A 6000-nucleotide genomic window follows, 5' to 3' on the forward strand; every position below is an offset into this window, starting at 1 on the left:
GAGTGGACTGTGTGGCTTACAAATAAACTCAACTAATAGTGTGTTTGTGTAATGTGAAAATGCCCTGGGTTCCAGCCCAGCACTGTGTGAACCAGGCATGGTGGGCACAGCTATAATCTCACCTCTTACAGAGTAGAAGTGCATCAAAACTTTAAGTTCACCATCAGCTAGATACTGAGTTCTAGAACATTCAGGAATACAAGCTATATGACTCTCCATGCCAGAGAAAGAGAGAAGTAGCCATTTTCTGAATAATGGGCTTTTACTCTAAATGTTTTATTTATTTCTAATTTGTTATATGTACTCAACTGTAGTCATGTGTATATGCCTGAATGTGTGTGCCTGTTCATGCATGTGTGTGTGCATTTGTGTATGCATGTATGCGCTCATATGTGCACGTTTGTGTGCATGTCTTGCATTTTTGAGTGCCTGCATGCATGTGTGCACGTGTGTGTGTGTGTGTGCACGTGTGTGTGTGTGTGTGTGTGTGTTCAGGCCTTGAACTCGGATCTTCAAGCAGTCTCACTGACACACCTCTTCTTCACTTCCACAAGGTCCAACCCAGTTCCTAACACAAATAACAAACTCAGAAAACCTACTGGATGAGGACAATGCAGTGTGATGGTAGTAGGGGTTTGACGCAGGGAGCGCACACCAAGCTGTGGAAAGGAAATAGAGAGAAAGAGGGAGGAGATGAAACCCAGAGAGATCTTAATTCTGGGGTTGTCTGGACCGTGTTGGTTGACTTGTCTCTAAAGAGAGTAGCCAAAAAAGACTGAAGAGACACAGAGAGGAGCTGGTCCGAAGCCATGGGCTATGTACCCTGATACGGAAGAGGGGAGAGTTCACCTGGGCAGTGGTTCTGAACACTCGGGGCTTCGCCTGAATGTGCCTGAATTCCCTGTAAGAATCTCCGTGCATGTGGAGGCAGGTGGAGAGCTAGGTGCTCAGTTCCCAGTTAGGGAGGAAATCGGAAGAAAAGTATATGAGCATGCTGAGGCTCACTCCAGAAATGAGAAGGGGAATTGCCCCCAACGCAGACCTCAGTGGCATCGATGCTCAGCTCTCTAACACATCCCCTGACATGACATCCCCACACGCAGCTGTCACAGCTTTCCAGGGAAAGTCTCCACACTTAAGATGCAGTACATGAAAAAAGATGCCCTGTCCTGGACATGCTCATCCCCACAGGGCCAGTGGCCTCAAACAATGACCTTGGAGTCCATCTAAGGGTGCCGTCTGAAAGCTCTGTGTCACAAAGGGAAGGGTCACACTCATGTAAAGTTCATGGATTCAGGCTCCAGAGGTAACTGGAGCCTGGCTGAAGAAGAAGGAGGATGCCCCACCCAGTGCTGTTTCAGATTTGAGGGGTTTGTTACATGTCAACATTTCCCAACCTGGTGATGTCACGAATCTCCAAGTTACAGTTCCAAGGCTCAAGACTGCCCACCTGTACTCCAGAACATCCCGTGATTGCCTCTAGTGTTGAACCACCCCCCAGGGCACATGGAACCCCGAGATCAAACAAGGGATTAAACAAGTTGACGTCAGATCTCATCCTACATGACTAAAAGGAAGGTTGAACAGGCGATGGACACGTCTCTTAGAATGGGGCATGTTCGAAAAGGCCTCGCAGATGCTTGTGCCACATTAAATACCACTTAATCAAAATAAATACGCCTGGGCTACATGCATCTCCGGAAAACAGGAGGCCCGAGTTGTGTCCAAGCAGTCCGCCCAAGTCGCCTCCTGTGTAAAACCCAGCAAGAAGCAGAAAACAAGCAACTTGGCTCAAGGTCAAGTCTAAACTTGTAATCCGAGCGCAGCAAGGGTGGGTGTGTTTTCAACATGAGCAGGTCAACTAGGGAAAAGGTGATGTTTACCCCACTCTGTAAGAATTCGCTGCATCCCAGCAGCTGACCCAGCAGAGCCCTCCTCTTGAAGGCCCAGAGGCTTCTGGCTCTGGCTCCATTGAGTCTGGGCTAAAAGGAAAAGTTAGGCAATAGTCAGGGGGACTGAAAATCCACAGCCTGCTGTGACTGGCTCAGCAGACCAGAATGCAGGCAGATACTGAAGAAAGGGGCAGGTAAGAGGGGCTGAGGCCAGGGAAGCCCAAATACGTGGGCTCACTGTGTCAAGCAGAAGTCCACTTTGAATGGCCTTGATAAGGGATGGAGTGGGAGAGAAGGCCTCTGTGTGGTCCCACACCCTGGAGCTGCTGAGCACTGTGTACCCCGAATCTGCCATTTGCAACTGGGTCTCTGTGGGTCTCTTCATGACAACTGTTTTGGAAGCACACACAGGTTTGCAGCCCAAAATCTACAAAAGACAAGAACAAATCTGGACGTCTGCATTAACGTCCATGCTTTGGCTGATATCTGTGGTGATGTGGGGGTCTTCAGTGGGGTGTGGAGGGGGGAGACCAGAGACCACAAACACACAAGTCCTGCAAGTCACTTTGAAGAGCTTCACCAGTGGGAAGGGCTCACAGTGTGCACACATAAACACACGGCTTCTCTGGGCGCATTGACTGGGGATGATTCTCTGCTTATGTTTAAGATGGTCCAGGGGTGTTACTGTGGTGGCAAGGGGACTCTTGGTTATCTAGGAAATCAGAAAGATCATAATAAAGCCTTCCCTTGTGAAACTGGACTGTTTTCTCTTTGTGCTGAAAGAACTCAGTCAGCCATTTTGCAAGCCTGGTCCCAGGAGCACAGCTGCTCAGGAGCTGTCTGAGCGGCACCTTGGAAAAGGCAGGGATTTGTTCTTTCCTCTTCTTATCAGTTCAAGTGTTCCTTGGCAGATAAGCTGTGCGATGAGCCAACGATTGAAGGAAAAGGTAACCCACTGGGGAGTTTCTTACACTGAGAAAGGTTTTTCCATGTTCTTAACCTTGAGAGTGCCCTTGGGAAGGGTTACAGCTTTCAGGGTACGCTGGCAAGGATAGCCAGAGCACATTGCAATGTTTGAGGAACCATCCTCTGGGGTGGGTCACATTTCCTGTATTTTGTCTTGGAATATACCAGAGAGGCACTTCTTAAAATACATCTTTCCTGTCTATAAGATGGAAGCTGCCTTGTTTTTCTCCGTGCTTTTGTCTCCGGGTCTATTTTTATTTTATTGCGCGCACATTTTGTGAGGCGCCCGATGTTCTTTTTGGAAGGGGCATGAATAAGTGACTTGAAGGCAGCAGAAATCAAAACAAACACCAGGCCTCCCAAGACCAAGTCCAGGAATACAGAGCTTCAGAGATTCTGAGTAGCCACTTACTCAATCACTTATTTGTTAGGTAAATAATTAATCCACACGAGCCTGTCCTAAGCCGGCTACACCACTCCAGGTCTGGTTGCTGAAATACTCTGGGGAGCTGATATCCTCAAAGGGAAACTGATTTAAGGTGAATCTACCTAGGTAGGAAGCCAGCGGTGCAGAGAAGAGAGATGAGCAGGTGTGAGCCTTGCTTAGGAACACCCTGCTGAAGCAATGACATTAATCAGGAAACAGAGACGAAAACAAGAAATGTGTAGGGCTCTCTATACATGTGGCCAGGGAAAGACAGATGTCCATGCTGTGGACAGGTCTCTCTCTCTCTCTCTCTCTCTCTCTCTCTCTCTCTCTCTGTCTCTCTCTCTGTCTCTCTCTCTCCTCTCTCTCTCTGGAACACATCTGACCACCAGACCCCCCTACCCTATCACTTCGATGTTTTAAGTTGTGCAAATCCTTTCATGAGACAGGTACAAAGTAACAGTGCTCTGGGCTAAAAGTCTTTGTCTCTGAGCAATCCTGACACTGTTCCCAGCAGATGCTCCTGAGAGCGTGACCTTAGACAAAGCATTCTTTACAGTCTCCTGTAACTGGGCTCTGGTTTCCTTCCTCCAACTTTGTGATAGACAACCCACAACCACAACCCGGACAAAGCCCCCAACCCTGCTCAGGCCTATCGCTCTGCTTTAGCGAACAGCAATGGAGAGATTCCTCCTCAGACCCAACTCTCCGAAATCAACAACAGCCAGGCCTCCTGGCTTCACCTGCTCAAGAATACAAAGTGGCTGCCCTGAGCTCAGGCTGGGTGGGCCATCTCTGCTGTGCATGGCCTTGAGGCTGTGGGAGATTGGGATCATGATTATCTTAAAGTGAAACTTGAAGTCCTTAGCAGATGGTCCCAAATAAGCCTTGTACAGTGCCATTCACCGGACATGCCGAGTAACATTTCCCATGATGCCTCACGCCTCTTCTCCCAGTGGGAAACAACAGTGGGAAGACTTAGCCTTCATTTTCCCTTTCTACTTTGTCTGTCTGTCTGTGCTTAGTTCAGTGGTTATTCCATTTTCATGGAAAGCTGGAGACACAGAGTCAGAATATGTGTGCAGCACATTCAGGAGTTCAACTTCATCATTACACCAGCAAGAATTACCATTTAAAACATTTGAGAAGGGAGAAGTGTAGAAACGAATGCCTCAGTGGGCAGACACACTTGCCTATAAGCCCGATGCCCTGAATTTGATCTCTGAAAGTCATGATGGAAAAAAGGATTCCCCTTCTTCCTAAACATATCTGCATGTCTGCATGTTTAGCATTGCCAATCAATTCGAGCCCCCCTCCCTTGTCCCCCAAAGGCAAGCAACATGATTGCTTCACATTACAGAATCTATTTCATGTTAATTGACAATATTATAAGAGAAAGCAATTAAAAACTCCAGTGTGCTGTGCCCTGCAGCTATGTCAAGACATTTCCTCCACCTTGCTTAGACTCCATAGAAGCGACATGTGATGTGACCCTTGCCATCAGCTGATGCCGTGGCCTTTGGGTCCCCAGGAGTACCCTGTGGCCTCCTACACAGGCTCCAGTGTTCCCTCCACCTGCTGGCACACAGGCTGGGTCAGGACTTGGGTACCAGAAGGTGACACTGACCCATAACCTGAGGCCTCCCTCTCTTTCCATTCTTATTGACACTGTTCCAAAGCCAACCTTTTAAAGAGACTGCACCGGGCTGAACCACAGCAGGATATGGCTAACACACTGCTGTGCGCACGTGGCACATCTCAAGATGCACAAGCCGCCTCACCATTCAGATGGGGCTTGGGTGAAGGCTTTTCTGCCTTTAGTGCTAACACCTGTGGCTGCTACCCACGTGTGCTGTCACTCTGGGTTGGCCTTTCCCAGGCCCATTACTGAAACAACTTCCCCACTCACTCTCTCACATCCTAACCTGTACGTGAATGAGAGGGGTGACCTCTGTTAGCTCTCTGGGCCCTCACCTCAAGAGAGCAGGGTTGGAGCTATAACCTGGCCCATTGTGGCTTTCCCAGGACCCTCTTGGGGGAGAAAAAGCCTTCCTGCCTGACCTCATCAATACCACCCGGTCTAAGCCCACGAGTGGGGGACATGATTTCTTCCTTTCACACACAGCACAGTTTGTATCTTCACAAGGTACAAATGGAAAGACATAGGATCCAAACCATCCGCCATTGGAGAAAAGAAGGAGGAGGAACTGGAAAATAGGCTGGAAAAGGCAAGTTATCCTTGCCTTTGCCTTAGCTCAGAGATAAAGATAGACCGACCACCACCCATGCAAGAGGGACTTAGTGGATGTCAGGGAGGGATGATGAAAACCTAGAACCGTGTGTGTGTGTGTGTGTGTGTGTGTGTGTGTGTGTGTGTGTGTGTGTGAATTACGGTTTCTATTGCTATGATAAAGCACCATGACCAAAAGCAGCTTGTGGAGGGGAAGAGGTTTATTCTACATTATAGCTTTTAGTTCATCACCCAGGGAAGTCAGGGCAGTAACTTGAAGGAGGCAAGAGTTGAGTCAGAGTCCATGGAAGCATGCTAATTACTGGCTTTCTTCCCATGGCTTGCTCAGCCTTCTGCCTTATAGAATCTCCGGGCCAGGGATGGTACCCAGGATGGCTGGGTCCTCCCACATCAATCATCAATCGTGAAAATGCACCATAGGTCTGCTGAAAAGACAGTTCAGTGGGAGATTCTCTCAACTTAGT

The sequence above is a fragment of the Mus musculus genome, chromosome 8, assembly GCF_000001635.26.
Source record: "Mus musculus strain C57BL/6J chromosome 8, GRCm38.p6 C57BL/6J".
Taxonomy (NCBI): Eukaryota; Metazoa; Chordata; class Mammalia; order Rodentia; family Muridae; genus Mus; species Mus musculus.